Raw genomic sequence first — 25,918 nt, 5'->3', positions numbered from 1 at the left:
TCGCTCATTTCGACGAAAACGCCGAAACGGAAATACACACGGACGCCAGTGATATAGGCTTGGGTGCCGTCCTTGTCCAAAAACAAAGCGGGTGCGAAAACGTAATCGCCTATGCCAGCCGTGGTCTGTCGAAGGAGGAGAAAAACTACTCTGCCTCCGAAAAAGAGTGCCTGGCTATTATATGGGCCATTTCAAAATTTCGCCCATACGTGTATGGCAGACCGTTCAAGGTTGTAACAGACCACCATGCGCTGTGTTGGCTCGCCAATTTGAAGGACCCCTCTGGCCGTCTTGGGCGGTGGAGTTTGCGCCTGCAAGAGATCGACGTTACAATCGTCTACAAATCCGGCAGGAAACACTCCGACGCCGACTGCCTGTCCCGCGCCCCTGTCGACCCACCACCACAAGACTCCGACGAAGACAGTGCGTTCTTCGGGGTTGTTACGGAGAGCGACCTAGCCGCCCAGCAGCGTGCCGACCCCGACTTGCGAGTAATAATCGACTACCTCGAAGGACGAAACGTCTCCGTGCCTAGAGCGTTCAAGCGTAACTTACCAGCATTCAGCCTCAAAAACTCCGTCCTCGTGAAGAAGAATTTCAGCCCGGAACAAGAACGAATTATCTACTTGTCATCCCCGCAGACCTTCGTGACGAAATTTTGGAAGCGTCCCACGACGACCAGTCTTCCGGACATCTCGGCACAGCTCGCACTATTGCAAAAATTAAGGCGAAGTACTTCTGGCCCCGCCTTACATCCGACGTCACCCACTACGTTCGGAGTTGCCGGGACTGCCAGCGACGAAAGACGCCGCCGACAAGACCCGCCGGACTTCTACAACCGATCACCGTCCCGTCGAGGCCCTTTCAAAAGATTGGAATGGACCTTCTAGGCCCGTTCCCGACGTCACGATCGGAGAACAAGTGGATTGTCGTAGCGACAGACTACATGACGCGCTACGCAGAGACCGCCGCTCTTCCACGGGGGACTGCACAAGAAGTCGCCAAGTTCTTTATAAACCAAGTGGTGCTGTGACATGGAGCCCCTGAAGTCCTAATCACGGACCGCGGAACGGCCTCTACCGCGGAGCTGATGCAAGGAATCTTACGCTACAGCAACACGGATCACCGAAGAACGACGGCGTACCACCCCCAAACGAACGGACTAACAGAACGTCTGAACAAGACAATTGCGGATATGCTGTCCATGTACGTCGACGTTGAACATAAGACTTGGGACGAAGTCCTCCCGTATGTCACGTTTGCGTACAATACAGCGACGCAGGAAACTACGCAGATGACACCGTTCGAGCATGTCTACGGAAGACGACCGACTACGATGCTCGACGCCATGCTTCCGCATGTAGAAGACGACGACCTCAACACCGACGTCCAAGGATACCTTCAACGTGCGGAGGAGGCCCGCCAGCTCGCTCGAGTTCGTATAAGGGACCAGCAGCTGGTGGATGCCGGCCGCTACAACCTCCGACGCCGAGACGCCCAGTACCAACCAGGGGATCGTGTGTGGGTTTCCATCCGACGACGCGCCCTGAGCGAGAAACTTCTGCGACGGTATTTCGGACCCTACCACATTCTGCGACGTGTTGGCCAACTTACCTACGAAGTGATCCCCGATGGGGACTCCGGCACATCACGACGACGTACGCGGCCCGAAGTCGTCCACGTGGTTCGCTTAAAACCTTTCTACGAACGATGACGAACTTTTATTTTCATTTGCGGACTGTCGCTTATGTTAGCATCGGGTCGATGCACTCTTAGAGGGGGGGGGGTAATGCCGCGAACCATGCATTGGGTTTGTTTATTTGTGTTTTGCTTTTACCGCCCGGCTGCGCCGGTCTGTGTTATCTCCGTGCCAAGGGAAGCGCGTGTTCCATTCTTTCTTTTTGTGCCGCATGTGCTATCTGTTCTGATAGGGAGAGCATTCCGATCTAACGTGAACATCCCGGAATAATCTTCTTGCATCTACAATGTTCTCGATGCGAATCGACGGTTCCAGAACCACGCGCGCCGAAAGATAAAAAGCATGCAGAGCTGACGCCGGGGCATTCGATTCTGCGACGCTCGCTGACGCAAGTCACTTTGTTGACCGCTGCTTCGCCGCCTCTCTATTCTTTTGAGTTGTTAGGGGAGCACAAGTTCGCTCCAATAAACTTGTTTCTCCTGCACGACAACTGCGTCGTCCTTGGCTTCGTGACAATATACATATGTCTGTGCTTTCAACCGTACCTTGCATTCAGTGAGCATCACCCCCAATTTTCGAAAGAAAAGTGCGCTTCTCAACAGAGTATTCATGCTGCTAGTCATCATCACCGGTCACAGTTGGTTCAAATAGTAAACTGGCTAATCGGGGTCGACGAAAAGCGAAGCAGTCGCGAGTGCGTCGACAAATAAGAGCCACATGTAGAGACGTTAACCGACAGCTCAATACCCTGGAGAAGACGTGGTCAATCACACCACCAGGTTTTAAGAAGGCACTGCACGCTTATCTTCAATTATGTGTTTTTACAATATGAACCTGGCAACGCTTAACACGAGAACCGTATCTAATGCATCGAGTCTAGACGTGTTGTTCGAGGAATTAAAGGGCATTAAATGGAATGTCATAGGGCTTAGTGAGGTTACGAGGACAGGTGAAGCCTTTACGGCGCTGAAAAATGGACACGTTCTATGTTACCGTGGTCTAGTGGACAGAAGTGAACTGGCAGTTGGATTTATAGTCAATAAAAGCATAGCTGGCAACATAGAAGAATACTATACCCTTAACGAAAGGGCAGCAGGCTCACTAAGTGGTACACGCTCAGGGTGGTAGAGGGCTATGCCCCCACATCCAGCCACGACGACCTGGTAGTGGAACGCGTCTATGAAGATGTGGAATCGGCAATGGCTAAAGTAAAAACACAGTATACCGTAGGTATGAGGGACTTCAATGCTAAAGTAGGGAAGAATCAGGCTGGAGACGAGGCAATTGGGAACTATGGTCTGGGCTGTAGAAATAGCACGGGGGACCTACTAGATGAGTTTGCAGAACGGAATACCTTGTTGGTATGAATACCTTCTTCTGTAAACGGGAGAGCCGCAAGTGCACGTGGAGCAGCCCGAAAGGGGACCACAAAAATGAAGTAGACTTGATATTATGCGATACCCCTGGTGTCGTGAAGGATGTGGAAGTGCTCGGATGGGTAAGGTGTAGCGACCACCGTATCGTAAGATTTCGAATTAAGCTAGATTTGAGGCGGGACCGTAACAAGCTAGTACAAAAAAAGACGATTTATTGATCTAACAGTAAGGCGTAAAGTAGGAGAATTTCTCTTTTGTGCCTTTTTCACAAATATGTTTACAATTCAGCTCACTCAAAGATACATCTTAAAGTTCCGACTAACATTTCACGTAGAGTAAATAACCAACATAGTTTTTCCCGCCAGTACGGTAAAACAGATGCATTTAACTTATCCGCACTTCCCATGGCCATCAGGCTTTGGAACGGTCTTCCTGATAACATTGCGGCCGAATCTAAGGGCGACGCATTCCGTAACCTTCTTCATGCTCACTTTTTTTCGTAATACAGTACCAATCTGTTATCACTGTTTTATGTGAACTTTGTGTTTCATTTTTTTTTTTTGCTTCAGGTATCTGTTTTCTCATGCTTGCTTTTAATCTTGAATGTGCGGAATTTTAGTCTTAGTTCGTGCAAGATATAGCACACATTATCTTTGTATTTTGCGTTTCTCTAGATATGTATTTACGGCTAAGTTCTTGTATAATGTTTTCTTGGACTGTGGTTCTTTGTAGTGCCTTTTTGAAAATCTTGTTAATGTCGCACAATTCATATGTACCCCCCTTACTCAATGCCCTGCCAGGGGCCTGTAAGGTACTTTAAATAAATAAATAAATAAATAAATAAATTCAGGATAGCGCTGCAGAAGCAAAATTCAGGTCTTACCGAGGAAGCCGAGCATACGACACAGGAGGCCAGCGACAACCCTACACGCATTATCACGGAGTGTGGAGTAGAAGTCGGGGTCACGATGGCTAGACAGTATAATGGTAAACTTTCCCAAGAGACGAAAGATCTAATTAGGAAACGGCAAGCCATGACAATCTCCACCCCAGCTGACAGAATAGAACAAGCGGAGCTTTCGAAGTTAATCAATAATCGTAAGACAGCTGACATACGGAAGTATTATGTGGAGAGGTTCGAATACGCTGTAAAGAACGGAGGTAGCCTGAAAGCAGTGAAGAGGCGTCTTGGAGTGGGGAAAAGTGAGATGTATGCACTTAAAGATAAGCAAGGCAACGTCATCACAAATAGAAATAAAATAGTCACGGTGGCCGAGGAGTTCTATAGGGATCTGTACAGTAGCCGGGACATTCAGGATAATGCCGAACGAGAAAGTAGTTCAGAGGAGATAGACATCCCACCAGTATCGACCGAAGAAGTAAGGAAGGCTTTGGATGAAATGAAAGGGGGCAAAGCACCTGGTGAGGATCAGATAACAGCCGACCTCTGGAAGGGTGACGGAGAAATTGTACTTGAAAACTAGCAAACCTGTATACTTAATACTTAGTGTACCGGAATCTTGGAAGAATGCGCATATCATCCTAATCCATAAGAAAGGTGACATGAAGAACTTGAAAAATTGCAGGCCCATCAGCTTACTGTCAGTCGTCTACAAAGTACTTACCAAGGTAATCGCTAACACAGTTTCTGCAACCTTAGATAGCAGTCAACCTAAAGAACAAGCAGGGTTCCGTAAAGGTTATTCAACAATGGACCATCTTGACACCATCAATCAGGTGATAGAGAAGTGCGCTGAGTATACTGAACCCCTATGTATAGCCTTTGTAGATTATGAGAAAGCATTTGACTCGGTCTAATCCCTAGTACACATTGAGGCATAACGGAACCAGAGGGTAGATGAGCATTATGTAAAAATACTAGAGAATATCTACAATGGGTTCACAGTTACCATCCTCCTCCATAAGGAGAGCAGCAAAATACCTATAAGGAAGGGCGTCATACAAGGAGACACAATAAGGAGACAAGGAGACACAAGGAGACAAGGAGTGGTATTCTTGTCTATGCTAGGCTTTGCTACGAATATAAGCGTGGGAAAGAACAAATGAAACAAAATACAAACCGCTGACCATCTTACAAAAAAGAGTCTCCGTATATTAGCCCCGTTTTGCAAACATCATGCCCACTTGAGGACGGGTCCTCAATTTCTTCAATACAGTAGGCTTAAGGCTGATCAAATTAATTGTGTGAAGTTTTTACAAGTTCTGCACAACAAAAACTGCTTTGCACATGCAACGACACTAGCAGTATAAACACTTTCAGTTATCCCTAAATACAAACACCAAAATTATGAACAAATTACGGCAGACTTGCACTGCGTAGACTGGCTCAAATTAGCACACTTCTCATCGTTTATCCGGTTGACAAATCGGTAATTATTTTACAAAGCGCGAAAGAAGAAAAACTACCATGCGCTGTTTGCGGCGGCCGCACCAACTAAAGCTGTGACGTTGGGAGGAGCGGCACCGTGATTGGACGATGCCCAAGGTGAGCAACCAAACAAGTTTCGGTTTCGGTTTCGGTTCTGTAAAACACAACTGGTGGCGTTGTTGGATGGGCATTCTCAATAACTCAGTAATCATTGTCCCGCGCTTCTGCCATGTTGTCAGCTGTAAAAATGCATAAAGATAAGCCTCCCAGGATGGCTTGGAATCGTAGCATTCACTAGCCGAGACCTACGCAGTGCATGGACGCCCTCCGCGTACCCCCAGACGCCCAAATGTCATGCGCTTTTCCCCCATATTTGGAGCTTGCCTCACTCATGCCTGTACCGTAAAAAGCGTGTTCGCACCAGGCCAAGGGTCTGTGCATTCTGGCCTGTGCCCACTGCCCGCAAGCAGTCGGTGGTTATGGCAACAGCACGCCAACGAGAACTCCCTAGCGCGCCAGTGCCAGACTGCGCGCGTTTTGTGAACTAGTTCGTGGAGCCATGAACGTTGCGGCCCAAAAAAAGGTGAACTCAATGTAGAAAACATCTGCAGAAAACGAAAAAGTTAACTTACAAAAAAAAGCACGTAGCCGCGGGGACTCGAACTCGTGACTTGCAAAACACTTGCGGCAACATACCTAGCTCCCCAAACAACTCGGCCACGGGACGGGCTCGCGGGCCGTGGTAATATAGGGTATATATTGTACAACAAATTTGCACTTTTATTTAGTTTTGGCATTTCAAGCAGCTTAGGTGACTATTTGTTGTATTGCGCTCGTGCAGTAAGCGTCCCCCGAGTTTCCACAATAGCTCACGTCTAGCAATTGCATTTCGTAGACGGAAAAGCGTTCGCAGATGCGTAGTCGTGCTGCTGACCGCTGTGCTTGTTCGCCCAGCGCAAAAAAGTGCTTCCCGCACCCTATTTTTACGCTGTACGGTAAAAATATCAGTTGATTTTATTTCCTTAGTACCTATATTGACTTCGCTGACTCTTCTTCCGCCTTCAAGAGGCCTCATATTTTCCTACTGGCGTACCAGTCAGCGAAGCATCGCATGTGCGCTTGTGCAGCGCTTGTGTGAAGCGACCTTGACTGGGAGCTAGATACAGTGTACAAACTAACCAAGTAAAGAAAGGCCCATTCTTCCATTTACAAACGTGTCCTGGCTTTGTTTCAACTGAGCGAACGAATTGCGACGACCCGACTGACTCTGTCTGAAGGCCGGGGAGCCGTGCAGTAGCGCAGCCAATTGCAAGCTCGGCTCCTCGCGACGTCACACGAAAACGCCGCACAAAATGGGCGAGCGTAAAGTGAGGAGGACAGCATTTTCGAATTAATTTTTCTACTAAATAAAATCGCGTAAACGCGCCCAGAGTGGTCGTAACATGGTCCGGGAACTCCGGACTACAATTTGCGCAAGTAATCCCGCAATGTTTACATATCACTTCAGTGTCTCTTTAACGTTTCATTGCCTTCTTCTTGCTGTAACCCTGATGTCTGATATTCACCACTCGTCAACGTAGTCACCCCCCATCTGGTGTAGCAAGCCTTGTCCCTAGCAGGGGTGACCTCCCCAGTTCACATTAAGGAGCATTCTCTCTCTCTCTCGCTAGTCACCATCGTATGAATAGTTTTTGTCGAGTTCCTCGTTCCAGTCGTTACATTCCCTGGCGCTTGAAGACAGCGCTGGAGTTTTCCGCTTTTTTCGCTAAAGCCACTGCACGTGCCGAGAGCACTCGGCCGTGCCACGATGCACGCGCTCACTAGCGCTACACATTTTCTTTGTATTTTTCCTGCAACACCAAACTTACAGCTTATATAACAGCCCCGCTGTCAAAACCCTACAACTTCAACGACCAAGAAATACGTGTACAAATGAGATTACTCGAAATATCAGGCTTTATTTTTCAACAGCAGCGACTGGTATATCCAGAACTAAAGCTTAAAATTTCAGATTTTACTGACACGTTACACTTTGGCTGTCAAGCATGTCGTGATGGTAGGCTGCTGTTTAATTTTGGCTGTTTTTGCATCCAACTTACGAATATAACCCACGCTGAAAACTCGACGTACGGGTGTCTGCAATTTCCGCCTTCAAAAAAAAACAAAAAAAACAGATGCCTCCGTGAGCTGTCTCGAACCAACCTCCTTGGGCTATACCGAAGTTGACAGACATTCTGGGTGGCAAAGAGAGGTGCGAGGTAAAATGCAGATGTTATGGAGGCGATGTTATAATAGCCCCGATATACACGCTCTATTATTCACAGCACTAACCATGTGTGCTATAACAGTGGTTCCCGTTCGCAAATAAGGGCATTAAAAGAGCACTCACGCCAAATGCTTGTCTTCTTGACTTTTACTCTATAAGAAATACTTCTGCGCCCAGTAATAATGAAAATCGAGCAAAAACTGGTCAGCGGTCAGCATGGACATTGTGGCAATGCCTTTTTCAGCCAGTTTCTATTTTAGGTATCCTGCAGCGCAGATGGGAGTTTTGGGCCATGCCGGTCGCTATTACGTCACACTATTGAGGTCTCAAAACTGCAGGTAGTGAGGTCAATGAGAAGCCCGTTACGTCACACACGTTTTCCGCATCGTTTCCGGTGGTCTTACGTGATGTGCATTGGCCCGCCTGAGCTTGTGGCGGCAGCCGGGGGCGGGAAATTTGAAAATAGGAAAATTTATGTAATTAGGTGCCTTTTTTGGGTTTAACTTTTTATTGCATGGGATACATTTGAGTTCATTTGTGGGCATGGGTTGGCCTTCCATTAGATTTTTGAAAACATAGCGTTACTTTTTTGCAACTATGGCAATGCCGTCAATAGTGGGCACAGGCTGGACCGAAGGCTGCATGGGCACGGCTGCATGGGCACAGGCTGCATGGGCACGGGCTGGACCGAAGCCCTTGTCCGGCCCACAGGCCGGGCCGGGCCGCCCGAAGTCGATTATTGATGAACCCGCGGCGGACCAGGGCTTGATGACGCGGGCCCTGGCCGGGCTCCGGCTTGAATTCATTGGCCCGGCCGGTAATAGTTCTGACGTGAAGTGTAGAAAGGAGCATAAAAGTAATGTTCCGAGTTTCCTTTTACGCCTTCTTTATGTTAGTTGTACGCATTGTTTTAAAAACATTTTTTCTAGTTATGATACTCACTATACTGTAATTTTAATGGCACTTCATGTACTGCAAAGTCTTTTATATTTCGGGGTACAACATACCAAAGATACGATTACAAGGAATGCCCAGGCGTGGAAGGGATTAATTCAGACAACCTGAAGCTCTGTTCGGATGTCTATGTACAAGTGTGTTTTCCATGTCGCAGCCATAAAAATGCGGCTATCGTTGCCGGGAATCAAACTCGCGTGCTATAGAAACACCATCGCTGAGCAACCACTGCAAATATAATATTTCGATGTACGTACGTGCTCGTGGATTCAAACGCGGAGCAAACAATTTCAGCAATACCAACTTTTGTGCGAGACAACCACCTGAAGTTTCTAAGAATCTCGTCATCAAAGGTGATGGTGTCTCTCGCGTAAGAATACGAGCTATTATAACGCCCATGGGACGTGGACTGCCGACGGTGTAATACTCGTGCTACCCGAGAGTTTCGAAGGCCTTTGACCGGAATTCCATTTGATTCAAATGCCACCTTTTGGCTGCTTGCTACACGACGTTTTTTTTCAATGACATTTGGTTGAAACGCCGCTTGGGTCAAAGGAACACGACAGCTGACCTTTCGGAATCTCAAAGGCATTTGAAACGCGAAACGCTTGTACTGTTACACTGAGTTTGTGTATGCCGTGTTTACAAAAACAATTATTTCCGACCAAAACTTGGTTTTTAAAAAGCTCGCTTGTAATCACTTTTCTTTTGTTTTTGTTTACTTATACGTGGTCTGCCAATACAAAGAGGCATGGTACTCCCAACACAGGCGCTCAAAAAAAAAAAGGAAAAGAACTGCCTACGTTGTGCATGTTTTATTCTTCTGTGTAGATTATATTTATTTTTATAATTAATAATTGTGTTTTGGCCCATTTTAACTGTAAAGTAATTTTTTGTGATTTTACGAGAAACAAACTGGGCAGCAGCGGCGACACCAAAGCATAGTGGGTGAACGCGGAAACTTTCAACCTCTTTTGAGACTTCATGTATAGATACAGTTCTTGTTCCAGTTCATATTGCATTTGAAATTTCGGGGGCCATTTGTCTGAAATGTCCTTTCAAACACGCGTTTGGCACAGGTATAACCTATAGCACGTGCACTTCCTAACGCTAATTTTTTGCATTTCAGTTCATGAGGTGCTTGTTCAGACTAGATGCCCCGTCTGATTTCACGCTACGAAGACACTCAACAAAATATAATAAACTGTGTTCACCGTCTAAGCCCGGGCCTGGTCACACACATACGGGCCCTCCCTAGGCTTAAAAATCAATGACTGGGCTCGGGCCAGGCTCACTTACGGATACCCGGGACCTGGCCGGACCAGGGCTAGGTGTTACGGGCCCGGGTCGGGCTCGGCCTTCATAAACCGGGCTCGGGCCGGGCCCGGGCCTTAAAATCAGGCCCGTGCAGTGCTCTAGCCGTTGAGCGTCTCGGCCTGGCGAAACGAGACCACCACAAGCAGCAGTTTCCAGTTTATAAAAGGGCTGCCCGACATCATCCAGAACCGGCCAGTTCTCAGAGAGCGGACTGTATTTCGTCACGCTCATGGCGATTTCCCTGACGCTGGGAATCGCAGGTAGGTGGCGGCGGCCCGGCCAATTAAATTCAATTTTTGATGTGTTGCCCGACGCGGCTCGCTGCAAGAATTGCTCTTGGCAAACCACTTCGCAAACCACTGAAGCCATTTATTTCATTTTTTCGGGTTGTGATTTCGGTGTCAGTACTCGTTTAAGGGATACTCTAGAGTTGGAAGCTACGAGAATGTCCGAGGGTAACCCATCACGAAGAGAACAAATGCACGGCCGCTAAAACCAGACGTGCCAGGACAATTGGGCTGTATACGTAGCTTTCAGATTTGAACGCGCGGAAGTTAAGTTTTAGGCGATCAAGAGAAATAGGGGAGGATGTGCAATTTGGGCGTGTTTATTTTATAAACGCCCAGACTACGTGATATGGGTTGGCTTAGGTAAGGGTTAGGTAAGTGAATAAAGGGGTGGTGAGGAGTAAGACGTGTTCCGAACCATTTTTTGTTTGTTTAACCAGGAGCGTATACTGCGTTTCTGGGAAATATTAGGATGGCATCTCAGAGGTTGCAATGATGTAGTGAGTGCGAAAGCGTTATTCATCAATTGTCCATGTTTTGAAGTTTCTAGTCATACTTTTATATTTTCGTTTTTTTTTTCCTTCCTACAACTCGTGCATGAGCGCATTGGTGGATCAAGAAAGCGTGGTTTATCTGAACGTACAGCCTTCATCAAAGCTTTCTGGGCCATACCAAAAATGGTGTGGGAAACGAAATATTCAAGCTTACCTATTCAACGACACTGAAACGTTCACGCGAAAAAGCAAAATTCTCTCTTACGGCCAAACGAAAATTGGTCGCAATTAAACGTTGAAAAGATGCTTAGAATGTTTCGCGACGTAGAAACCTTCGGCGTGGCCTAATACATTTTTACAGAGACTAAGTTGCTGCGCCCATAATGGCTACTTTTGTATTTGTAGCATGTCGAAACTTCTTAAGCTGGCCTCATCTCATGTCTCTAATACAGACCTTTTAAAGGCCTTCGTGCCAATTGTCGACCGCAAGGAGCATAACGCATCTATCAGGCGCACGTCTAGGCAACGTTTCAGTTTCCAATTTAAGGTTCCCACGTAGAACAGCCAGGTTTGCAAGAAGACGGCCAAACCGGATTTATTATGCTCATTTTAAACTATAGTGTGGAAGTAATATTTCCCCTTCACTCTGCTAGATAGTTCTAACCATTCCCAGTAACTTTTCAAGTCATTGATGATAGTAATAGTTTTTTTAATACTATCCTATTGTTACGCAGTCACAGACGACGCAGTTGTCTACAAAAGAAACAAGTTTACTGGGGCAAACTTCTGCTCCCCTAACAACTCAAAGAATACACAGGAGGTGAAGCAGCAGTCAACAAAGTGACATGCTCAAGCGAGCGTCGGCGATTCCAATGCCGCGGCGTCTGCTCTGCGGGCTTTTATCTTCCGGCGCGAGTGTTTCTGGAACCGTCGATTTACATCCAGAACATTGTAGATCAAAGAAGATTATTCTGGGTTAGGGACGTTAGGATGGAACAGTCTGCTTATCTGAGATAGCCGATGCGGCATAAAAATAAAAAATGGAAGAAGCGCTTCGCTTTGAACGCAGATAACACAGCCGCGCGTGGCCGGGCAAGAAAAACAAACAATAAATAAACCAACCCATACATGGTTTGCGGTGATATTTAGAAATATTTTACCACATATACATATAGATATAGAAATATAGTTTACTATCATAAAAATATTTTTATTCATTTCATTCAGAACAAAATCACACTAACGCTATTTGTCAAACTGTCGCTTCTTCTAATGGATTTTCAGCGTCCGCTTTCCTTTTGCCTGTGTTGGTAAACGTACGTTAAGAAGGATTTAATACGTTCAAATTAGAGGAATAAAATAGGACCCTGCAGCCACATGAGGACTGGAGATGAGAGGTGTTTTTGAACTTTACGGAAATAGGAGGAGCGGATATACTGCAAAAGGAACTGGCCGAATGAAAGGTGACCTGAATACGCACTTCCGTGCCGATAAAATCAAAGCTACCGACACTGCGGAAACGTCAGCTTTATTGTTCTTACGCGTTAAGACATCTTACTGCTACGTTAATTGTACGTCACAAAAACAAATTAAGCAAATGCGATGATTAGCGATACAGTTGTGCTAAATGAGAAATATTTACATGTGCGCGCACTTAAAAATGTTCTATGTACCCTCCAACCTCAGCTAGGAACTTCTTTCTGCGGCTGGCGCTGATCCAGCTGTTGCGGAAGAGCTTGCTTGTAGTCGCAATCGTCGCAGTCCGGATCGAGCTCATACGTGGGATACCGCGAGTCCCTGAATGAGCCAAGGAGCCGGTAATGCCTTCGACGAGTGTACTCTTTCCACTGGTACCAGCCGAAAATGGCCAGCACTATGAGCGCCGTTAACAGAAACCCGTACATTCCGCACGCGAATCGGCTAGTTGCACCACCGCCAAATACGCGCTGGTTGAGGGGCTGCTTCCGAAAATAGGACTCCTCCCCGAATGACTTGTTCCCTGCTGCCTGCCCTGCGGCTGGTTTGTTTCGGAAGTACGACTTGCCGCCGAACACCTTGGCGGCCGGAGCTCCAGGCTTGCCATCTGCAGAAAAGGCGCCTCCAGCGCCAGAAACGTTGAACGGCTTAGCCATGGGATTGCCAGCCACGTTTCCTCCCATTCCACTGCTCTGCTTGTTGGAGTTCCAAGGCAGGGGCAACAATCCGCCGAGTCTTGACGTCGGTGAACGCGGTGGAGGAGCAGCTGGAACCGCCACGACTTCATTTCCAGTGTCCACGAAACAAGCTTTACCTATCACGGTGGTGCACTTTGTTGGTAAAGGTGTCGGCGGAGGAGTAGTCGTGTCTTCTTCGCACGGTTCTTCCGTCGTCGCTGGTTTTGGGGCCGGAGGTGGCGGTGGCGCAGGAATGGGTCCTGGAAAAGGCGGAGGCCCTGGAAATGGCTGGCCAGGCACGGGTCGAGGCGGTGGCAGCAAAACCGGAGGTAGTCCGGGTGGTGGCGCTGGTGGTGGCGGCCCCCCAATGCCACGAGGAAATCCAGGAGGGAAAGGGTAGGGGAGAGGAGGCGCACCGTGTGGTGGTGGTGGCATGAGCGGAGGTGGAGGCATCCCAGGCCTGGGTTGGCCTGGAGGGGGAACAACCAGAGGAGGTCCCGGTGGTCCGCCAGGAGGGAAGCCGTTAGGTATGGGTGGCCTTGGGAGCCCAGGTCCTAATGGAAAGCCCGATGGACCTGGCGGAAGGATTGAAGGAGGCCTCGGTGGACCAGGTAATACTGGGGGTGGAGGGCCACCTTGTCTAGGGGGCCCTATCGGTGGGCCGGGATGTGGCAGCGCACCAGGTGGCAGCGGTGGCCCTCCATGAACGTGAGGACCGAGTGCAATACCAGGTGGTGGTGGTGGTCCTCCTACTGGTCCTGGTGGGCCCTGAGGTAACCATGGTGGTGGTGGCATACCCGGCCTCCGTGGAAGCTCTCCTCCCGGGGGTGGAATTCCAGGTGGAAACGGTGGACCACCCAGACGTGGACCACCGTGCCCGCGCGGCCCGGGGGGTGGTCCAGGAATCAGCACTGGTGGGCATCCCGGGCCGATGCAGGGACCTGCGGGGTTTAGTGGTCCTGGACGTGGAGGCAGTCCCGGTGGAGGGGGAAGTCCTGGAGGTCGAGGGGCACCTGCACCGAGATTCAACCATGGAACAGCATAAGAACCGTGTCTCTTGACATGGCACCTACATGAGTGACGCAAATTCCAAACTATTCGCTGGGAAAAAGTTCAGCTGGTAAATGGAAGCAGCAAATGGTTGGAAGGTAAAGAATTACATTTTATTACAGCCCCATTTGATAAGGTTTAGGTGCCAGGTGTTTGCATTAGGTTCGTTTCTATCGTGGCTGTAATGTCACATTTTCTAATACCCTAAACAAATGCGAAGCCTAAATAGCAAGTCAGCAAATTTCAAATCGCCAAACATTTCTTTATATTGCTAATCCCTCAACTACATTAGTGGTTGCATGCTAACAAGTTCACACAACGCAAGGCGCCTGCGCAATATCGAAAACTTTCACGAGGAAGAGCAAACATTTGTACTGGGAAAACTGCCGCCTCGAACTAACAATTCAGTTCATTGTGCAGGGTTCTTTACGCAGCATAAATCTTCTGCCCATGGAGTTGCTGTAATTTTTTAACTTTCTGTGCTTAGCGCACTGCATAATGGTACCACAAAATCAAGTAAAGATTATCCAAACTCCTTTTTTTTTCGTGATTGGCGGTGTTATCCATCGGTACGTGGCGCGGATACGGTGTCGGATGGAATTTTTAAAGTGAATTCACGTATATGTACGTTTATCTCCCCTAATAAACTATAGCATTAGCGACCAGGATGCTTCAAGATCCTTCGCTGGTGTATACACGGCCGGTAATCGCATAGGCTGAGATTGGGATCTCTGCAGGCCGGTGTTCTCTGGTAGGGGTATATTATTACGTGTGAAGCTTGAGTGATCGAACGCTCTTGCGGGATGATCTCGTAATTGGTTTCCTCATATAGACACCCGTACGAACTTTTTGTGCGCCAAAAAGGTCCTGTCTTCTCAAGAAAGAATTTACACCATTTCAATATGGTTTCGGCTCAAGTAAGATAACCGTGCAAAGCTCCTCACAGTGAAGAAAAATCGAGAATTCACAATTTCGATTTCACTGTCACATGCTCTATTCCTGAAGTAGCACATCAGCATTACTCTTTGCCATCTTCACTTGTACATAGGTCGTGGTGATTGTTCGCCGAAATAATCGTCGACAGCATGATATTCAGTCATGTGATTCGCCATGAAATGCCACGGACACACTGGCTCAGTACTATGAATGTCGACGTGGGCGATGTGTATCGTGACACAAGCTGCAGGTCCGACGGCTACGGGCCTGCGGAGTCACGGTATTCATCATGATCAAAGGGGAACGTTTCATTTAAAATCGCCGTCACGTTCCAATGGGATCTTACATACCGAGTTATTTACGGCAAAAAAACTTGGAAGTGTTGTAGTTCACCCACAATAAATAGGGTGTAAAACGTTGAATGAGAACCTAATCTTAAGAGCCGGTTTTTCGAACCAGTATGACCGCTCAAAATCTCTGGGCGGTCGAAGGCCTATCAGGCTTCGTGAAACGGCGATTATTAATTATTCACGGTAATGTGAAGGCTTAATCTTGATTCCAATAGGTGGTTTCGGGCAAACATGTTATCAATAGGTTGAATATGCATGAGTTAAATGCAAGTTCTACCTGCTTCTAGGACCATGTACTGGTTCCATTGAAGCACATGCATTAGGCAAGGAAGAAGCAAAACCTATCTTCGCTTTTTTTGTAAGAACAACACCATTGTTGAGAAATACAGAATGTCCATGGACTGAACGTGTTAAAGCGGTAAAATGCGTATGATGATTCATTTGTTACAATATATGGTAAAACGGTAGTCTTCTGACCTCGGGGTCAACAAAAAAAAGCGCTCCTGCTTCCACCAAATTTTTAAGACAGTCCTTTCCGTAATACCTTTTACCAGTATCTACAAGGTCATTCAAGCACGATGGTGTTGAATAAAAAAAGTCGTTGTGTATCCCAGAAACCGCACCTAACGGCGGCATCCCTGGCCCCGGCGGAGGACCGCGGGGCCCAAGAGGGACCCCCGGAGGCGGAGGCCTGGGCGGTGGTCCCAAGGGGCCGGAAGGCGGTGGCCCACGAGGTGGACCTGGTGGGAAAGGTGGCCCGGGAGGCCCAGGTGGCCTGTGGATGCCTGGGGGCACTCCAGGGGGCGGTGGAAGCATGCCGGGAGGAGGTCTAGGTGCACCTACGGTGTAAACAGTAGTAATCCGGCGGATTTAAATAAATTGCAGTAGTATTTATTGACCAGTCTCCAAATATCTCTTTCTTAAAGGTGTTGTGCCACCAAATTTGTTGCTTGTGCATTCTTTGTTGCAAACGTTTTATATTTCTTTAGAAAGCATGATACATGCTCTCATATGCACATATTCTGAGTAAAAAAAATTATTATCGCACGATTCATGTGAACAAGATTCGGTTTCGGTTTCTGGGCGCCGATTCAAGCAGTGACGTCTGAGTGTTGCGAGGACGCTCTGCCATGTGTGTCTACCATGCGGCGCTGCGGTACGCTGCGACTTTACTGCGGTGTATGCTCCCGCACACACGTGCTTCACCACAGAAGTAAACACGCCGACTCGTCATGTCAAGCCGCGACAGCTCCGACACGGACTTTTTGTCTGCATCCTTAGATGCAGACAAAGGAAAACCATGGATCTGCAAACCATGGAAATGCAATTGGATATGCAAACCATGCCCCTTAAAAAACCGCTAAGAAAAAATAAAGAGAAAGAAAAAAGCTTCCCCCGCCGCGAATTGAACCCGTAATGTTTGCCGAACGGGCGCGACGCGCAAGACCACTGCGCCACCGGACAAATAGTAAACGGTTCCGAAATAGCCGGTGTAATCGATGGAGACCCATTCTTCCGAGTCGTACGTCGGTGTTTACTAGCTAGTTTACAGAATTCCTGGCTGGTAAACTGAAATTTCTTAAATAGCGCTTGCCCATCAAGGTTCCGCGAAGCCCCCGCAATAGTTTGTCGCCATCAACTCTGCTGCTTCGCGAAAGCGCTCGCAAAAATAAGTGTGCCTGGCTGCCACTGCGATTTTGCACTGTAGGGATAGTGCTTGCCGTACTTTGGTTTTACGTTTTACGTGAAAAACCCTGGCCGATATTGATCTCTTATTACCCAAATTACCCTACGTAACTCTTCTTCTGCACAAAACAGACCTTATATTTTCTACAGGCGAGCCGATCGCACACGCCTATGCAGCTCCGGGGTAGCGGCGTTGCCGAAGAGCACGGCCGAAGCGTCGAACGCCAAATACGGATCGCATTAGCGCTAGTGTTGAGTTGTATGAGCTTCATGGACTTTACTGAGTTTATTATACTCCAGAAACTAACAAATAGATCCGGATTCATTCCGGCACAAATGTTGTCGGGGCGCAGTTTTCGCTTCTCGGTCGATTCCCGGCGACGCGTTGCGCGACCAGTCGGGTGAACGGTTTTGTTGGCGTCTTCGGTCGGCGAGTCAGTCAAACTACGGCGGCTTTCCACCGGCCGACGTGTTTGTGTCGCCGTCCGCGTAGTGTGACAACGCGGTCTGGCAATTCGGCAGTTGGGCGATGGTTTGGCGACTCGTCGGCGTCGGCGTCGCCGCCGTGTTGTCGTCGCCGTCGTGTCGGCCTAGTGTGTCTGATATGACTACTACTACTACTAGGTGATTCGGGTGAAAGGAAAGAAAGTGCACTGGGGATATGTCTGATACGACCAAGCGACCAAACAAACTGTGGTAACTGGAGTTCACGTTGACGTCGCTCGAGTCGCTAACGTGGTGTGACGTCACAAACTTTGTTATGCTGGCAATTCATTGACGTCATGGTTAGTGGCGCTAGCGATGGGTCCCGATTTCCAGAAGATCTTTTAGGTACTTCTTAGAAGCTGATTGATTGATTGTAGGGTTTTAACGCGCCGACGCAACGCAGGCGATGAGCCGCGCCGTAGTGGAGGGCTCCGGATTAATTTTGACCACCTGGGGATCTTTAACGTGCGCCGAAATCTCGTACACGCGGGCGTTTTTGCTTTTCGCCTCCATCAGAAAAGCGGCCGCCGCGGCCGGGAATCGAACCCGCGACCTCGTGCTCAGTGGCGCAGCGCCTTGGCCACTGAGCCACCGCGGCGGGTACTTTTTAGAAGCGAATTAAGATATATATTAAGCGCTTGCTGTAGCCGGCACTTCGTGTTGAGGGTCCTTGCATACAGAGAAAGCCTACAGCAGGCTTTTTACCGACTTAAAATTTGGTGGCACAACAACTTTAAGCTTCTCCATAGAGGAGTAGCTGCTACTTGCTTCCTATATGCTACTGTGACGGCCCACTTATAGAACCCGTACCGTGGCCAGCGTTCAGCGCGCAGGGCACAGTGAGCCTAGAAGAATTGGCTGAATTTGTGAACTGTTTAGGAATTGGCGTATTTTGTGTTACCTAGTTTATGTAGAAATATAGATTCTGGCCGTAGATTTCTTGGTTCAATATGACATACCAGGTAATTGATAGGAGTCCAAAACGAATGTGAACATGCTGTAGGAGCAGTAAATTAAGCCATAGATGAAATACACATCGCAAGTAGTAAGAACACATGGGCCGCAAGCTAGCGACGAAAATAAGGCTGTTAGGTTGTTTCTATGACAATACAAACCACTCATGGACTGCACCCTCTCGGAACTCGATTATAATAGTAGACATCTCTTATGCAGCAGAGGAATTTCGGTGAGCACGCGTTAGATTGGTCAATCGCAGCAGCCGACATAATGTATGAAGTCATGTCTCGAGAAATAATTATTGAGGCATTTAATCTCAATCAATTTCTGGTCGAAACATCTAGAGTCATGGTGCATTCAAAATAAAACAGGAAAATACACAATGCTGCCAAGGTAAGCTGCCACTACCTGACGCCAGTCTGGGCCTCGCCTCCAGTGTGTTTTTCATTGCTATGCAGCATTTAAAGAAAATAACAGATTCTGCCAGTTCACGCGATCAAAAGTGCAGTTTAGCAACTTCAAAGCTTCCGAAACGGGATGCAATCTTGCGCATTAAAGAAACAAAATAACACAGAATAAGAAATTGAATACATAGCAGAGTATGCAAATACATTGAAATTATTAAAAGCTTACCAAGATGTTTTTACGCGTTTTTAAACGTAGCAGTCGTCTTTGACTCACGTGCAAGGTCAGTGAATTGCAGGCATTTATTAGAAGATCAGGTATACTGCATTCTATTGACTGGGTTTCCTAGCACTTTCGCACTATTTGTAAAGACGATAGTCTTTCTTGGGCTACTTAAACCCAGAAATTTTGGTCTGTCTGTATGTCTGTCTGTCCGTCTGTCTGTCTGTGACTCGATTCAGCCACCCGGCCAAAGTAAAACTATGCCTGCGCAATAGTCTTATATAGTCACAGCTAAATGTACCCGTCTAAGTCCGGTGTAATGTTAATACTTGTCAACATTGTTGACGAAGAACAAGACAGTACGCAAATATAAGACAAAAAATTAATGCTGAAGTGATATGTGCAGTGTTCCTTTATAAAAAATTATGCATGCTTGCCTTTCGCGATATTAAATACTTCATCAACTGGAGGAAAAAAAAATTCACTTCGCTGTCGCCTGCTGTCGCCCGCGCCACTGTAGCTTCTGGCGCCATTTAAAAAAATCAGCCGGCTAGAAAAGAAAACGTTACTCTACATCGACTCGAAACCAATCCCTGAGAGAAGCCAAATAAGAATCTTGGGCATGATAATCCAACGCAACAACGGAGCCTACGAAACTCTAAAAAGAGTCGCCAAAACCACCCAACAATTAGCTAAGATTATAAGAAGAATCACCAGAACCCGAAATGGAATGAGAGAAGAGGACACGCTGAGGATTACCCAAGCCCTAATAATTAGCAGAGTAGCTTACAGCCTACCCTTTCACATTCTAAAGGGTAACCACCTCAATAAGATCGATGCGATAATTAGAACAGCCTATAAAACAGCACTCGGCCTCCCCATCTACACAGCTAATCAAAAGCTGTACGATCTCGGAGTGTGCAACACATTCGACGAAATAAGGGATGCAGTGCTCGCTAACCAAAAAGAACGACTACTCAAAACTCGCACAGGCCGAGCAATCCTAGCCAACATTGGCTCTCCGGCAGAAAAAAAATTCTTGAATAGAACGACAGAACTATCACCAAACCAAAGGAAGGGAATGAAAACCCTACCTATACCCAAACACATGGACAAAACCTTCAACAAGGAAAGGAGAATAGCAAGGACTAATTTTCTAAGAAGAAAGTTCGGAAATCATGCAAGCACTGTCTACACTGACGCAAGTAAGGGACCACACGGCTCTTCCATTGCAGCAGTTGTCGACTTCAAAGGCTCCCCCATAGACTACGCCACCCTTAGAAAACAGGACACTGATGAAGCCGAAACCAGTGCTGTTCTGATGGCTATCAGATGGGGAGAAGCAAATGAGAGGAGCTTAAACATCATCACGGACTCGACAAGAGCTATCAAAAACATTACTGCCGGAGTAATACCCATTGGCTCTAAACATATCATCCCAAGGGAGTTGAACCGTGTACACAACATTACATGGTGCCCAGCGCACGAAGGCTTGGAAGGAAACGAGAGCGCTGACTCGCTTGTGAGAAGTCTTACGAACCGCAGCGACGAGGACCACTCCTACGCCCTTCCACCATACAAATCTTGCGGAGAACGTCTTAAAAGAAAAAGACTTGAAAGGAGAACGCTACCCGCTCCTCACATGGCCCTAAACGCCCACGATGCACAAACACTGAGAAGAATACAAACCAACACATTCCCACACAAATCAAGGCTGGCGCTTATGTTCCCAGACAGATTTAGTGAGGACTGTTTTGAATGCATTGAAAAAGTCACCCTTTTCCACACCATATGGAATTGCCAAGTTATATGGCAAACACAGAACAATACACCTCATTCACTAGAAACGTGGGAGGCGACTCTGGCCAGCAAGGCCTTGGAAGACCAGCGCCAGCTGATCGACAGTGCCTGGGCCGGGGCACAAGCTTCTGGGGCCCTGGAAAGAGGACTCCACCCATGTTTCTCCCTTTAATCCCTTGCCCCACCTCAGTAAAGTTTTACTGAACTGAACTAGAGTTACGAAAGGTTCCACTAGATAGGTTCCACGTTCTGCTTGCAACGCACGTGGAGTAGGGAAACGCGGTTCTATAAACGTTGAAGTAGGGCGCCTCGATTCACGCGCGTCTTCGCCGTACGGCAGCGTTGCATCGAGACACCCGGTTTGGAGCAGTGGAACGCGGGAAAATTAAAAATGATTTAAGCAAACCTTAGGCGACTTTACCTTGGGAGGAGCGCGACGCAAGAGGAACAACATGAGAGGTGAGCAGGAAAGCGAAGGGAGATATTTACTTGGCAAAAGTCAATAAAGACTATCGTCTTTTGACGACATTTGCAACGAAAGGAGCAGATACGCGGCCAATTTTTTAATATATGGATCGCGTCTGAACTTCAAAACCCAATCTAGATGTTTCTAACTCCATAGAAACGTCGTAGCATAATACGTGGCCTCCGCGATTTGCTGCCGGCGGCGCGCCATTGCTCCGGCCGTCCCATTCGGCGCGGAAGCAAGGGGAGCGGAGTTATTTTGCTAACTCCGACACACGCCGCGAGGCGGCGCCGTTAGCCTAAGGTTGAAGCGAGGCTCGTCTGGCCGACGCTGCCTGCGCTTTGAGTTGTAAATTAGCCTTCGTTGTCGCGTCTTCGGGATAGAAAACTTTCAATATGTGGTCTATGTATTTTGACTCGATCCTACAAGTACAAAATTGTTGAACGTACGTTGTTTAACACCCACGATTGCCTTTGCACGCAGCTTTAGTGGTCGTTTGCTTGAAAGGCGAATGCCATAGCCTAGGGTTCTGTCATCTGGGGCAGAGTGGAGGCCAGCATGCTGAATTCTTTTTTCGCTGTTACAGCATTTTCGCGCGATATCGCTGCACGAAAATATGCTTTTTTTGCCTTCTAATTTGTTTCGAACGCTCTGCGTATCTGTTGTGTGTGCGTGTGCGCGTGTGTGTGTGCGCGTGCGTGTGTGCGTGCGTGCGCGAAAACAGCGTAATACCGATAAGCTCTCGTGTATTGTTTATAGGCAGGCGACTACGATAGTCAAATAATCTGTTAGGCTTCCACGGGTACAAATCAATCACATTCTTGTGTTTTATTTAATATATGCTTAGGAGTTTCAAGAACCTACTGCAATCACGCTACCAAATTATTTGCCGTGAGTGAAAAAGTCATGATATTCCGCGATGCCTTTCATATCGCTATCGACTCGACATATGTATTTTTTCGAAAGACTGTTTCTGAATTTCTAGATTTGCTAATTTGTTGTCATGACATATTAAGGGCATTATTTTTTTCGGTGAGCAGTTGATCTGATCACTAATATCTGTATGCACAACATCGGCTGAAGTAAGTTGTTCGGGATATTAGTGAATAAACACATCAAGTGGAGAACTATACCAATCGTAACTCGGGTGAAGATTTTTATTACATTATTTAGACCACGTCCATTTATGGTAGACTGGAAGTCTCTCTGTACGTTTGTAAATGCAAGCATGCATGCCAATAAACGGCACCAGCACGTTTACCCTGCCTATTGCGGAAGAAATACCGATAGCCATTTGGACAGCATACACTTTAGATGCTGAAGTGTACGACGTCTCTGTTAATAGTATCGCGGTAAAAGTTACGCCAAACGTTTCAAGTATAGTGTTGCCATGTCATCTACTTTATCTGTCAAAGACCGCACGTTCAAAGGAGAAAAAAGGAAACGACATAGTGGGTATTTTCGTGTTTACTAATGGTTGGATGTCGGTCGGTTGAATTCCCATAATTTGGTTCTTGCTTGGAACGCACAAAATATGCGTTCCGTGCGTTCCAAACATCATGTACGGGATTTTCAGAAATAAAACCGGAAAACGTGTTGTGTTTTGGAACCATGCGTGACTACAAAAAAGAATACTGCTGTGCAATGAATTCATTCATGCATCACCCCGGGCATAGTCTACGTCAAAAATTCAAAGCACCAGTGACTACCCTAATGGCACCAGTAACTACTTCTACCTTCCACCTGCATTGGTGTGCGGTAACTTTTTTATTAAACGTCGCACACAGGCTGCGAAGGCCAAGTTTTCGTCCTCTGGACCCACCCGCGCCAGGGAAAACGACCTTAGGCTACGCGCGCCGCGGTGCGGTGGAAAACGGCGAAACGGCCTCTTCGGAATTACGCTCTCTCAGGGCGATTGGAACGGCCGGAACAATGGCGCGCCACCGGTAGCCGATCGCGGACGCCACGCATAATATTTTAAGCCATTGTAAATTCTCAGAGCTAAACGGGGAAGATAGATGCGTCCAACCATTAGGATCTTGTGCTTTTTTGAAAAAAATGGAAGTGTATCGTTGCCCTACAAAAGGTTTTCGATAAATCTAAGACTTCTCTTTTGTAGAACCAGAATCCGTCCATGATTGATTGATTGATTGTAGGGTTTAACGCGCCGACGCAACGCAGGCGATGAGGCGCGCCGTAGTGGAGGGCTCCGGATTAATTTTGACCACCTGGGGATCTTTAACGTGTGCCGAAATCTCGTGCACACGGGCGTTTTTGCTTTTCGCCTCCATCAGAAAAGCTGCCGCCGCGGCCGGGAATTGAACCCGCGACCTCGTGCTCAGCAGCGCAACGCCTTAGCCACTGAGCCACCACGGCGGGTATCCGTCCATGATTACCTTTTACCATAGCGCCCTAATGTAAGCGAGGATACACCATTGCATATTGGAGCTGTTGTTTGAATCATTACCATGATTGACCTGAATCTGTTCAGCATTCATATGGTTTTCAAATTTTCTACACTCAAGTAGTAAACGTGTTCTGGCCAACTTAAGTATTCTTGTAAATAAACGCGCATACATTTCTGTCATGTAACTTTTTTTTTCTCATTTTCCCTTCAAATGTTAGTGCCTTCCTATTATCAAGCGGTTTGTTTTTGTTTTTTGCTACAAATGTGTTGTAGCTTGCATTATGTATGTTAAGGATGAGTTGTAGACAGCCAAAATAAAAGCTCGACTTATCAGCGTGCTTCACTACCTTAGGAAGAGCAGCACCGTGGAAGAATACATTATAGCACTCAGAGTAGTGCACTTTGTCATGGGTTCCGTTATTAGAACAATGTATTGATGCACAAAAGAAAGAGCATCGGGCCTAAAATTGAGCCTTGTGGCCAACCATATTCTATTTTCTTTAAATTGGATTCAGCATTACTGAACCACACAAATTTAAAACGATTATGCAGGTGACTTTTTCATTAAATCAAGCGTTATACCGCAGATTCCCCACCGGTCCAGCTTATCGAAGAGTATACTGTGTTTTATCGAAACACAAGCCTTTTTGACTGCAAAAATATGCCAATCAGGTAGAGTTGATTTTCAACATTTCTGATAATTTGTTCTGTAACTTTTTGTAGTACACTTTCACCCGATTTTTCTTTTTGGAGCCCATATTGGTGTTTTGCTATGATGCTATTTTTAAAAAGAAAGCAAGTGAGCCTATTTGGTGAATATGTGTTCAGGAATCTTCGAAAAAAAACAGATATGCGGCGGTAATTTCCGAGAATGTGTCGCGCGCGTTCCTTATAGACGCCGCGCAATGTGCCATTTTCGTTTTGTCGGAGAAGAGGTCGCGCCGCAGAATCAAATAGCAGATACGGGAAAGCGCAATTTTTAAAAAATCAGGCACTTCCTCCACAGAACGAATAGCAACGGCATCATAACCGCTTGCACACGTGTCTTTGAAGTGACAGAACGTAAAGGCTGAATGAAATTTTGTTTTGACTAAAAGATCACGCGCTTCACAGCTCTCTCGGCTTTTGTTCGACGAGCAACGACGCATTATTTGCTAAGAAATGAGAATGCAAAGCTGGCATTCCTCTCACTTGTCACAAACTAGGAGCGCGGCATCGGCGCGGCCAAGGCGGTCAAGCTGGCCGCGGTAGCTTTTACGTCTGCAAGCCATAGCCGACGCCGACAACGCTTCTCTGGCCGAGAAAGATGGATTAGAGAGGTAATATTTTCTCGAAACGAAAAATGCACGTCACCACTGCAGCGCCCGGCGTGCCTACCAACACCGTATTCCCAGACGCCATCACGCCGTGCGCCAGCAAAGCAGAGCCAACAGCTGTTTCAAATATCGTGCAAGCGCGGCTGGCTGTCTGGCTAGGTGTCGCTCAAGCGAGAGCCTTCGTCTCACCTCGTCTGGAGATCACGCCCATCTCCTCTCTTCTCACGTGACGCGCCAACCTGGCGTGAAATAGACACTCGCTTCCCGCACCCGTGTCCAGTAGTTTTCGTGGCCGAGGCTCAGCCCGGACCGAACATTACAGGGGTAGAGCTACGCCCGCACAACTCACGGGTTATTTATCAAAAGCGGGTAGCAGTGAACGTAGAAGCACAAGTCTGGATTATTTTGGTAACAACCTGCCGCGAGGACCCTGGGCTCTCGCGGGCGATAACGTTCGAACAAGCGGGCGCACGTTTGATACTATCCGATAGCAACATCGGCGCGCGGAGAACGGATTACAAGCTTATAGGCGGGTCTCTTAACCACCTGCAATGCATCTTGGTCCGTTTGCCGCTTCCTGCGAAGCCAGGGCATTCACCGATGTAGGTTATTGACTTCGCTAATTGCACACCAATGTTATCAATAATGAATATGAAAGCAAGATGGCTGACTATGAAGCGTTGGGAAGCATCATTCGTCGAAATGTATATGAGCTGTATTTTGTATTTTTAAAATTAGGTCAGCTCACGGAAAGTTTTGGTTTACGTGTATTTCACGTGCTCAACCACTTAACAACTGTATATCTGAGGATAACATTTATAGATTCTCCTCAAACGAGCTCCCGCCGTTCACGTTTGTGACGTCCCAAACCGTAGTACCCAAAAGCGTACGGGGCGTCATCG

This window comes from Haemaphysalis longicornis, unplaced genomic scaffold, assembly GCF_048455015.1.
Source record: "Haemaphysalis longicornis isolate Haplotype H1 unplaced genomic scaffold, Haemaphysalis longicornis Haplotype H1 scaffold_182, whole genome shotgun sequence".
Classification (NCBI taxonomy): Eukaryota; Metazoa; Arthropoda; class Arachnida; order Ixodida; family Ixodidae; genus Haemaphysalis; species Haemaphysalis longicornis.
The sequence above is the reverse complement of the archived record's forward strand: the minus strand, read 5'-3'. Positions refer to the sequence as shown.